The sequence below is a fragment of the Plecotus auritus genome, assembly GCF_963455305.1.
Source record: "Plecotus auritus genome assembly, chromosome: 4".
NCBI classification, from domain to species: Eukaryota; Metazoa; Chordata; class Mammalia; order Chiroptera; family Vespertilionidae; genus Plecotus; species Plecotus auritus.
In genome coordinates, this window is record NC_137775.1 from 37,857,704 (window position 1) to 37,869,828 (window position 12,125).

Consider the following 12,125-nt stretch of genomic DNA (forward strand, 5'->3'; position numbering starts at 1 on the left):
AAATAAATATATGTGTGTGTGTCCACGAAAATAGGAGACTAATAAATTAATCCTAATTTCCCCCTCCTTGTTCTTGTTATTAATAATATTAATTGTGCATTTCCAAGGTTCTCTTCGCCTTTTCAGGGTTCTGTGATGAGATTCCACCTTGTTCTGTATGCTTCAGTTTGATCAGAGAAAACACTTTCACCACCCTAATACTTCCCCAATTTATCCTTCCACCTTGCAATAAAAAGACACCAGAAAGGCAAGATAGCCCTTTCCCACAGTCCCATGGTTTGAGAGAATGGCAGATGTCTTTCTGCAGTGACAACTGCAACCTTCCGCAAAGCAGAAGCTGCAGTTCACTCTCGCCCCTCCTTCTCCCGCCCTAACTCAGTACCTCACAAGTCCACACAACCCTTAAGAACACACACTCACAACTCCAACCTCGCGTCTCTCAAACACTCAGTAAGCCAGGATGCCGGCTGCCACAGTAACGCTCAACCCACTCGGTGGCCCCACCCACTTCAGTACCGCCCCCGCCCCAACACCAATGGTCGCCGCGCGAAGCTCCCGAGGCGCCCGTGGATAGGGTAGCGCTGCCTGCCACTCTTATGGTGTGTCCCGCCCCCTTCTCACAGGGCTGAGGCTGGAGGGGCAGGAGCATCCAGCGCGAGTAGCTGGGAGCAGCCGCAGCAGCGGCGGCGCGTCGTTGCAGTCGCGCCATCTGTCAGAGCTGAGCCGGCGGGGAGGGGGCTGCCGCGGGTGAGGAGGAGGGGTCGTCGGGAGCCGAAGATCGTCGAGATCCGCCCGCCGCCCGTCCGCGGGAACGGAAGCGAAGCTGCCCTCGGAGCCGCGCGTCCTTCGCCGTCCGGGCGCGCGGCGCTTCACCCCGCGCCCCGAGGGCTCCCCGGGCGCACACAAAGCCGCCGCCTGCACCGCACCACCCGGCGGCCGCCGGCCGCGCCTGGAAAGGATCCGGCCTCCGGGCCGGGGATACCCGGCGCCGCCCCCTCAGCGCCCTCGGCAGGCCCACCGGCTCCCGAGCCCGGCGCAGCCACTGGATCCTCAGGAGCCGCCTCGGCCGCACGGGAGGAGGGCGGAGAGAGGACCATGTGAATGGGCTCCGGAGCCTGAGTGCCGCACAGGTAAGCGTCTGGGGATGCGCGGCGAGGCCGTGGGGATGCTCCGGGGACCCGGCCGCCGGCGCCCCGCGCAGGGCTGCCCCCGCGGTGGGGCCCGGCGCTAAGGTCTCCTGGCCGCTGCCGGGTCCTGCGCGCCCTGCGGGGCTCGGGGAGTTGGCCTCGCTCTCAGTCTTCCCGCTGCCGAGCGCGAGGCGGGTGCTGCGCCTAGGTAGCGCAGGAATGGGGGCCCATTTTCCCGTCCGCGAGCGGGAGCGGGGTGAGAATAGGAATCGGCTTAGAGGCGAGGCTGGCCCAGACTCCGCCCCCGCCCTCCTTTCGGGGCCCCCCGCGGGGACCCGGGCTGTGTGTTGTTTTAATGTCAGGGATGATGTAATCACTTAATAATTGATGCCCCGTGCTGCTTCCCTCTCCACCCCACCCCTGCCCCATTCCTCCACCTTTCGGCCTCCTCCTTCTAGGGCCGGCGCCTTCCCCAGTGCATCCTCCTGCCTATTTCTGGCACCTCCCTTGCACTTCCCCCATCCTCCCTTTCACTCTTCCTGTGCCACCACCCACCCATCGTTTCCCTGTCCCCAGTGCTGGAGCCTTCGCTCCTCTTCCTCTGCTCCCCACTCCTGCTCCCCCAAGCTCCTTCCTCCTCCCTTCCCTGGTCGCTGGATTTCCTATCTACTTCCCTAGGTCGATGATTGTTTTTATTTGGTCACCTCCCCTCTCTTATCTCTGCGGCCACAGGCGGAGGGGACTGGGCCAGAAAGAGGCCACAGAGCTTGGGCCCAGGCGGAGATTTGCTGGGACTCAGTGAGAAGAGCGATAATAAAGTCACCCTTCTTGTCCCTCCTCCCCCAATAAATCACACAGACTCTCCGTGTGTGTGTGTGTGTGTGTGTGTGTGTGTGTGTGTGTGTGTGTGTGTGACACAAAGAGCTCTTTCAGTGCGCAGAGAAGAGACGCACAAAGTACCCAAGGATGGGCGCAATGCTTCTTCTTTCTCTTGCTTGGGGCTTCCCTTTCTCTCAGATAAAGCAGTCTTTCCTGCCACATTTACCAAAATAAATAAATAAATAAATAAATGGCTCCAGATGCAGGGTAGCAGGTGCTAGCATTTTGCTGTAATCCTGGACTGGCAGTGTTGACTGGCAGCTGCAGTTATTTCTTAGATTCAAGGGGGAAATGATTCCAGCCATCTTAAGAGTTGTTTTACTTTCAAGGTAGCCCTTCCTACCCATTTTAACCCCCTCTCTTTCGGTGCTAAGAGCCGGAGTGGGATAAATTAATGTGGGGGCAGAAAATTTTGTTTCTGAATCAGAGAATTAAATTGGTGTTTGATACGAGGGGAGCAGCCTGACTTGCTGCTTCTTCTCCAGTCTACAGAGTGCTGAAACTGAAGTCTTTGGAAATGAAATCTTGTCTTCCCAGTGTTTTTTCCTTTGCCCTTATATTAAAACAAGTTCTCGGGGCATTGATAACAGCATTAAATTGGTATTGAGAAGACCACTAGACACTGTCTCTTTCTTATCTCAGGGTAGCCGTCAGAGGCCCACATCCTTCCTCTCCACCCAGGTGAATGCAATACTTCCCACCCTTCTGCGCTCTTTCTCCTGATCTCCGCCCCATGGGTACTGTGAGGAAGGGATTCCCAGACTTTTGGAGGAAGTGGTTTGTTACTATCTCAAGGTTTTTGAGGCACTTAGCTATGAGCAAAGGATGTAGAGAATCTTTTGACTGAACTTTGAACCATCTGCGTGATGTTTATTAAAGAGGAAATGTTAATGTAAATCTGGGGGCTTAGTGTTACATTTTGTAAGCCAGTAACTATTACATGCTTAATTGATAACGTCAAAACGTAGGTTGAAACCAATGATTCCTACAAGAGTGATTCTTAAACTGTTATAAGTAATAGAACTATCTCAAGTTTGCTCTTCGAGAATTTTATTAGAAAAAGGTTAAGATTAATATTAAACATTTATTTCTGCATTTTCTAAGGACATTCGCTGTGGAACTTTTTATATATTTTTTTAAAAAAGCAATAGGGTTAATGAGTGTACTAGAAAAACAAAGAGTTGTTTGTTTGATGCCAGACCCAAGAAGGAAAGTCAGTGCACAGGAAATGTGCATTCTGCTGACCAAGTTACTCTTAATGATAAGGTTGAATGTGAACAAATCTACCCTCAGCTTTCTGCGCCTTTACTCTTTGCCTTGTTCTGGGTATGGAATCTCCAACCCCATCTGATTTGCTTGGGTACCATTTAACCTTTAGGGCCCAGTTCAAAAGTCATCTCCTCTGTGAAGCTTTCTCCATCCTTTCTCCTCCAAAACACATCATGCTTCCAGTTTTGTTTCCAAACTTCAGTAGCAGACATTGTGTTTGGCATGTGTCTGTTTCCATCATTAGTTGAGAGAAGGGACCTGGTCTTACTTATCTTTTCTCAACAAATGTGAGTTAGGTCTTTGATATGTGCTAGGCATCTGGATTAATTAGGCTAATTTTAGTAGCTGTAACAAGTAGACCTGCAAAAATATAATGGCTATAAAAATATCTATAAAAGCAATAGATATTTATTTTTCTTCATGTGATAGTCCAAAATGGGTGTTTGTGGTTGGTGGGTGGCTTTCTTCCAGGTGTTGATCCTGGGACCCATGTTCTACCGGCTCATAGTGTTCCATTGTAACCTGCTTTCAGCTGGCAGAAAACAAAACCGAGTGGAGGGGGTGCACCCACTTTTTAATTACCTTGGTCTGGAAATGACACCCATCACTCCTACTTACATCCTTTACATGAGGGCTAGTTCTGTGGCCACTTTTACCTGCAAGGGAGCCTGGGAAATAGAGGTAGCCATGTGAGTAGATGAAAGATCAAGAAGAAATGTATTTTTGGCCAGCAGCTTTGCCATATGCTGCCACTCAACAAGGCATAGTCATGGTCCTCAAGGAGTTTGTAGGCTGATGACAAATTAATTGGAAACCTGGAGTCTATACCCATCGTTGTTTTTGTTCTTTTGGTTTTAAAAGCTCAGATCATTTCATTTTGAACATGTTTCAAAACACTTTGCTTTTTGTCAGTTCAAGTGGCCAGTTCCCTCACAGCAACCCCTTGTAATACAGTGATGTGACAGCTCCTGTGTTGCCTTTGATATTTCATTTTTATTTTTCACTCCAGTAGCACCTTTCTTGGCCTAGTTTTTCATCTGCTCATTTTAGAGACTCCCCAAGTGGCTGGGGCGGGGAGCATTGCTTAGAAATCAGAGTCCTACCTTCTGTTCATTGGAAGAGGAAATTAAGCAGACTCCAAAGGAGAAACTTCTTGCCCTAGGTCATGCTAATGGGAATGGAGCCTCAGTCAGCCCAGCTCTTCAGTCCCACCTGAGTCCTTACGTCACACAGCTACTCTGACCATGTGACTGTGAGCCTTGTGTATTGCAAGGAGGTTAAGTGAGCTTCCAGACCTCCAGGAGCAGGGTGAACTGCTAACGTTCTACATAGTATAGTCCCTGTTCTCCACAGGCCTCAAATTATTGGAGCAATTTGGTCTGTACCAGTCATCATACTTAATAATGTACATACTTTGGCCATGAACAGTTCATTATATTCACCTGTTCAGCAAACATTAGGCCAGGATGTTATTGTGTGCAAGGCACTGGGAGATAAGGCCTCAAAAATGAATACATCTGCTGTCCTTGCTCTTCAGGAGCTCACAGTCTACTAGAGGAGATAAAAATGATTGAGAATAGCTAACTTTTATTGAGCATTTGCTATTGTCAAGCACTGTTTAAATTCTAGTCCTAACAATAATGATGTGAAGTAGTTTCATATATAATCCCCATTTTACAGATGGAAAATTGAAGCAAGGAAAGTTAAGTACTCAAGATCATATGCCAGTAAGTGGTAGAGTCAGGATTCAGGCCTAATTAGTTTGGTTTCAAAGCCTTTGCTCTTAGTTGCTCGGCAATATGCAAAATACTATATATGGATGTAATGATGATATTAATTACATGTGTTACATGCCATAAGGGGTGGAGAGGGGTGTAAATGCTTTGGAAATTGATACTCTGGTTGGGAAATAGGACTTTATAGTTCAATAAAAAATAAAATGTTCATTCCCACCTCCACTCCTTCCATTTAGACCAGTGGTTCCCACCGTGGGACACATGCCCCATAGGGGGGCAATTTGATTTTTAAAGGGGGCAATTCGAGAATGAGTTATTAACAGTGAATTTTTTGCATTTCTTATGGTTCTAGGGCAGGGGTGGGCAAACTTTTTGACTTGAGGGCCACAATGGGTTCTTAAACTGGACCGGAGGGCCGGAACAAAAGCATGGATGGAGTGTTTGTGTGAACTAATATAAATTCAAAGTAAAGGAGCAGAGGGGAGAGCAAGAGAACCGGATAGAACAGCTGGATCCGGCCCGCGGGCCATAGTTTGCCCAAGGCTGTTCTAGGGGCACATATACAGCATATAAATATATGTTTTGACATATTTATGCATTTCATTTCTCTATTACATGTTTTGAAACTTTATTTGCCAATTTTCCTCTCAATTTATATTATTATTTTTTTAACAGTTTCTTAGTGATTTCTTCCTCAGTACTTCCACTGTCCTTTTGTCCTTTTATTTTTCTCTTTCATGGAAGCCATGTTCTTTGGAAGCTTGTTTAGACCAAGTTAAGGCCTTTTAGGCTTCCTCCACATGAATAGGAGTTCACTTTTTGTGTTTTTTTGTTTTTTGTTTATTTTAAATTTTATTTTATTGTTTAAAGTATTACATATAGTAGTACATATATCTCCTTTTTTTCCCCATTGACCTCCTTCCCCAGCCTCCCCTACCCCCTGTCTCATGCCCTCATCCCACCCCCCCAGTGTCTTGTGTCCATTGGTTGTGCTTATATGTATGCATACAAGTCCTTCGCACTTTTTGAATAAGGGGGGGGGGCAATCAGGATATTAGAGATGCTTAGGTGGGGCATGGCCAAAAAAAGGTTGGAAACCACTGATTTAGACCCTCATCTGTTGTTCACCTAGAAAATAGAAAATAAAATAAAAACTTTAAATGAAAAAGCACAGCATGTTGATACTGGAAATACCTTTACTCAGCGTGATTATTTTAAGCTGGGTTCTCCTAGTGATCCACACATAAGTAAGTCTCTATGAGACTGTGGATTGTCCTACATATTTACTCAGTCAGTAGCATTCATTTATTGCATCTACCACTTGCCAGGCATTGAGCTAGATGATTCAGGGACAAAAGGGTACGATCCTGCCTCAAGGAACTTACCTGCAGGGGGAAAACTCTGCCCACTATGATAATCTGCGATTCTAGGGATTCTCGTAGGAGCATGGGCACATACAGGAGGGAGCATGACCTCCACAAAGAAATGGTGGAGGAGGGGTCCTCGGGGTGAACAGTGACAGTCTGAAGAGTAGGAGTCACCTAGTTGAGTGTTGTGTGATGGCTGTTGCCCCAGAAGGAGCAGCCCAGAGGGCCAATGCATAGACCTTCTGGGAAACTTCAAGAAGTTCAGGATAGGTGGGCGGGAGATGGACAGAGGGAGAAGATAGGGCTGGAGGAAAAACTGAGAGTGTTCTTGTATTTTGTCAGGGATGCCATTTAAGAGTTGTGAGTGAAGATAACTGCCTTGATCTGATCTTAATTTATAAAGATCCTTTGGCCACAGTGGGCTATTGACCTGTGGTGGTCAAGATGGAGGAAAGGTAATTATGGAAACTCAGATGAGCAATAGATGAGGGTCTGGATGGAGCAAAAGAGGCAGAATAAGAGAGAGTGAGATAGATATGGAGGGGCCAGAAGAGGGGTCCTTGGGAATTAGGTGAAGAGAGACACTGAGACCCATCAATTCAGTAAGAAAAGCTGATGTGTGTAAAGTGATGACTATGTCATGAATACCTCTCACTTTCAGGTCCAGGTATTTCATTGGCAGTTGAATAGATGGGTCTGGAGTGAGGAGTAGGATTGAAATGTAAATCTATTAGCAGCAAATTACAAAATACTTGAAGCCCTAGATGTGGGTGGTATCACTCAGAGAGAGCATAGAGATAGCGCAGACAGGGCAGAGAGAGAGCCTGGGAACAGAGGAGAAGGGGGAGGAGAAGCCCAGGCCCTGAGTGGGAGAAGAACAGCCAGAGGATTGGGCAGGCCCTTGGGGAGCGAGGTGTCCCTGATCCCCAGGGGGAGGAGGGTATGTCCAGACATTAAGCAAGATTAAGAATGACAAGTACAATTGCATTTGCATTTAGCACCAAAGATCTCTGAATCCAGGCAGAGCAGCATCAGGGGAATAGGGGATGGAAGTCTACAACTCTATTGCTCCCCAGACCAAGGTAGAAATAGATGTCAAAACCTGCAGAGCATACAATCCTAAAGGGCTTAGAGATCATGTAGTCCGACATGTCCATTTTACTTATGAGGGAAAGTGAGCTTCAGAGAACTAAGTGACTTAACCAAGGTGGCAGAGTTACCACTGAGAGCCAGATTTCAAGCCTTTCAGCCCAGGGCCATACCCGGGGTATGGTTCTGGTTTAGTCCCTCTCAGCTCTGTGAGCTGGATCAAGTTACCTAATTTCTCTGCCTCCCTTCCTTCACCTTTAAAATGGGGATAATGGTTTCTACCTCAAATATTTGCTGTTAGGATTCAATGAGTTAATAAATATAAAGCACTGATCATAGTACCCCACACACAGGAAAAGCTGTGTGTTTGCTACTGTTGTTAAAGTGTGTGTGTATACACACAACATTTACATATATACACATACATACATATAACATATATGGCCCCTTAGGGAAGGGAGGATGAAAATGTATTGTGTGCATAAAAGGAAATTTTGAATATTTTAGAAAGGGATATGGGTGATTGCCAATTCTGGATCAAGAGTTATTGGGAAAAGGTAGGAAATTAATTTATATAGTATGCTTGAAAACAGCATTTTTAGCAAGTGTTCTTAAAAAATGCAGAGCCTTTTTATTCTTGAGAATAGAAAACAAAAGCACTTTGAAGTTAGCCCTGTAAAACGGTTTCTCTGTTTTAGTCAGATAATCAGAATTTTAACCTATTTACAGTGTAAATCACTTGAGTTGGATTTTTTAAAGGTGGAATAAACTATGAAGTTGGAACTACCACCACCACCACCCACACGTGTGTGTATGTGCACACACACATTATGATTTTCATGTACTTGGTTCCTATAAAACAGGGGTGGTTTGGGTTATTTAGGGGAATATAATCTTTTTTTAATGTATGTAGTTGAACAAATCTAATTATTAGCTGCTAAAACACATGAGCAGCCTGAACAGTATTGTCCAAATGGACTTGGGTGACATGCAGTACAGATAACTTAGGAATAAGTGGCACTCTGGACTTGATTAGAACACAGTAATCCTAGAAGGATATAAATTGAACTGGATTTATGGCCCAATAAAAACATGGGAAGAAAAGATAATGCTTACTGACTCATGAAACTTTAACAATGTTTGTAAGGCTCTGCGTTGTAGTATTTGGGTGAGAGCGTTTTTCCATTCATCTGAGCCTGCTTCCAGAATGACCTGCGTTGCCTCACTCTGGATGTGAGACAGACTTGGGTCCTTTTCCCGGGCATTCGCAGGAAGCCGAGAGCATCTTTATAGACCTGTGACCCCAAGCAACACCCACTTTGTTTGGGCAAACATGTATTGAGTGCCTATTAACTGTAAGTTTTGGGGAGAAAAAAAATACAGTATGGGAAAATTTTAACCCATTGGTTATTTCAATTCAGAAGGCTTTTTCTGAAGGGTACTTATTTCTGGTCTGTGCATACCACAGCTGCTCAGGCCTCTCTAAGTACACCATAAAAATAATAATGCCTACCATTTTTATTGAACCCCAGAGGCCTTATTAAGTGCTTTACTTACAGTAATTTACTTAGTCATAACTCTGTGAGGCAGGTATTATTATCCCCATTGGTCAGATGGGAAGACTGAGGCTCAGAAAGGTAACTTGCCCATCGTCACACAGCTAATTACTAGAGAAGCCAGGTCTGTCTGGCTCCTAAACTCATGCTTGCTTTTGTTCCAAAGATGTGGTTTCTCACTCCTGCCTATTTTCAAGCCTTCTTGCCTGTGCTCTGCACTTCCTTCTGTGTTCAGTGTTGGTGTACAAAGGTTCCTTCACCGCCTGTGGAAACCCCATTCCTTCTGATGGCTCCATTCGAGACTTTCCTTCCGGGAAGTCCGCCCTTTGGGCTCCCATGGCACTGGGTTACCGCCCCATTATCACCCTTGTCACAGTCTGACAAAGTGAAGTCAGCTGGGTGGGAGAGTGGACAGATACTTGTCTTTTATTATTATTATTATTATTATTATTATTATTATTATTATTATTATTACTTGTGGGCTCTTTGTAAGTCAGGTATTGCATCTTTTTCATGGTTTGATTTTCCCATCACAGACCCAGCACTATTTGATGAGGTACTGCCATTATTATCCCCATTTAACAGGTGGGGAAACTGAGGCATGGAGGTTAAGTGATTTAGTCAGGGTCACAGAGCTAGTAAGCAGCAGAGCTAGGATCTGAACCCAGGCAATCAGTCTGGCTCCAGAGTCTGTACTTTTAACACTAAATTTGTTTGGTCTTTCAAATGAGAATATAAACTACCTCGCCCTGTACCTCATAGTCCACACACAGTAAACCCAGCCTTGGCACAACGACTAATCATCTATTGAACCAGCTCATAATAAAGAAAGAGCTTTAGAGCCATCGTTGCATAAATATCCTCGGAGGACCTTACAGAATGCATGTTCCCAGGCCCTGTTCTCATTTAGTAAGTATGGGGCTGGCAGGATTGAACCCCAAAATCTTGTCTGTATATGAGAATGGCTGGGAGGCAGCTTCTGAGAGACGAGGAATGAAGCAAATGTCGTGAGTCTCAGCCACACTGATGGGAGCAGGCCATGAAGTGGTAGAGAATCATCAATCAGCTGGAGCCGGAAGGAACAGCACCCAGAGGAGGCTGGGGATCAGAAATCCATCACAGAAAGACCTCTTCCCTTGTATTTTTAAGATTTCTAGTACCTGCTCCTTTTGAATGTGCTGATGGGATATTATCTGATGAATTTAAACACTTATTTTCTTCAGAGCTTCCATCTTTGAGATATCCAAAAATAGTAGGCTTTTCATGGAGTTGTATAAGGATTCCATCTGCTTTATACTGAAAAGCAGGGCTTTAGTGGAAAATTAAAAATGATCCAGATCGTCTTTCCCACAACAAAGCCCAGGGCACTTTTCCCAATCCTTTCTTCTCTGATCCCTAGAAAAAGTTACTGAATCTGGATTTCTGTGAAATCCTGCCCAATTTAAATTCTACTGAAAAGGCAAATAAATATGAACAAGTTCCTTCATTCCCATACATTGTAGTGTCTATTTTAAAGCAATAACAATTTTAAATACTGTCACTTGTAAAATTTGATTTTCATTTTATTTTAGAAATTGTGTGATATGTTGCCCATAGCTAGGCACATGCACGCAGGATAATTTGGAAAAGTGCTGATTTCTGATAATGTTTTCTCTTGTTTGCTCTCAGAGTTTGGAGGGTTTCACTTTTTTGTTGTCTAGTTTATTGTCTAACCTCCTAGAACAGAGCAAGCACCTCATTATTTTCAGGTATCAATGAACTCTAGCATTCTGTCATTATGTATCTTTTATTATTGTCTCCTTGAAAATGTCAATTCTGTGGCTGTCCTCTGTATATACCTTTGCCTGATCTATATTCTTTTGATTCGTTATGTCCTTTAGGCACCCCCATGATTTGCAAATAACAATTCCAGTTGCTAAAAATAAAAAAAAAAGTGTGTGTGTGTGCGCGCACACACACACACACACACACACACAATTCCTGTTGTGTTACTCCTATATTTTCTAGATTGAGTGAGGAGGTTTGATCCATGTGAAAATGGATGTGCTGGCTGATACTGGATATTGGTTCTTTTGCCTTGTTCCTTCATTAACAACCCAATGAATAAGAGAAAGACCAAATTTCTTAACTGATTATTCAATGCCTCCAACTGTCTCCACATTCTTAGTCATACCTGGCTGACCTCATTCACCATGACATTAATACTTGATTAGCCAGATGTCAATCTACTGTAACATTAATATGAATTATGTGTTCCAGCCTTTGTGCGGTTGTTGTTGTTTTTTCCTCTTGGAATTCCCTGACCCTTCTTTCCCTCGGAATTCTATCCATTTTTCAAGGTCCAGTTGGAAGCCCAACTCTGGGAAGACTCTCCTAGTCTTCTCATTCTCTTGCATTGAACATTTGTGTCTCTCAGTTACCTCCTAATATGTGATGCCTTATGTTGTTAGTTAATTCCTGGTGTGAGGAATCCAAGCTGTAAAGAAATTCTGTGACTTGCCCATGGTTATACATCCAGTTATTAATTTAGTTTAGACTAGAATCTAGGTTTCCTAGAAATACATATTTATGGGTCCTGTTTTCTCAAGAGACTATTGGCTTCATGTATGCAAAAATATTGTTTGCTGCTCCCGCTTCCTTTTTTTTTTTTTGTTCCCCTATAGCATGTAGCAGGATGTCTTTCATAGTGTAGACAGTCAGCAGATGTTTACTCAGGCCCTGGGGCAGGATACTGGAATGTATAGCTGGTTTCCGGCCATCTGTGGGGCTAGGCTGGCATCTCCTTAGATATTGAGCTTCTGTAGTTTCCAACCCACACGATTTAGGTTTGGTGATTGTCCTAGACCCATGGTCGGCAAACTGCGGCTCGCGAGCCACATTCGGCTCTTTGGCCCCTTGAGTGTGGCTCTTCCACAAAATACCATGGCCTGGACGAGTCTTATTTTGAAGAAGTGGCGTTAGAAGAAGTTTAAGTTTAAAAAAGTTGGCTCTCAAAAGAAATTTCAATCGTTGTACTGTTGATATTTGGCTCTGTTGACTAATGAGTTTGCCGACCACTGTCCTAGACTGTTTTAGGACCCATCATTGTATTTCAGAATAATA

General features: G+C 44.7%; 1 protein-coding gene across 8 annotated transcripts in view; it reads left to right on the forward strand.

Moving 5' to 3' along the window:
* The first annotated feature begins 616 nt into the window (after positions 1 to 616).
* Positions 617 to 12,125, forward strand: part of FYN (FYN proto-oncogene, Src family tyrosine kinase) — a 210,837-nt gene continuing 199,328 nt past the window's right edge. For 4 of the 8 annotated variants that reach the window (XM_080665745.1, XM_080665742.1, XM_080665746.1 and 1 more), the window contains exon 1: positions 619 to 1,130. The gene's annotated coding sequence lies outside the window, so the exon portion shown is untranslated. Of the gene's footprint in view, positions 1,131 to 12,125 lie in introns of all 8 variants that reach the window. The other 4 variants (XM_080665740.1, XM_080665748.1, XM_080665743.1 and 1 more) reach the window with 2 other exon arrangements.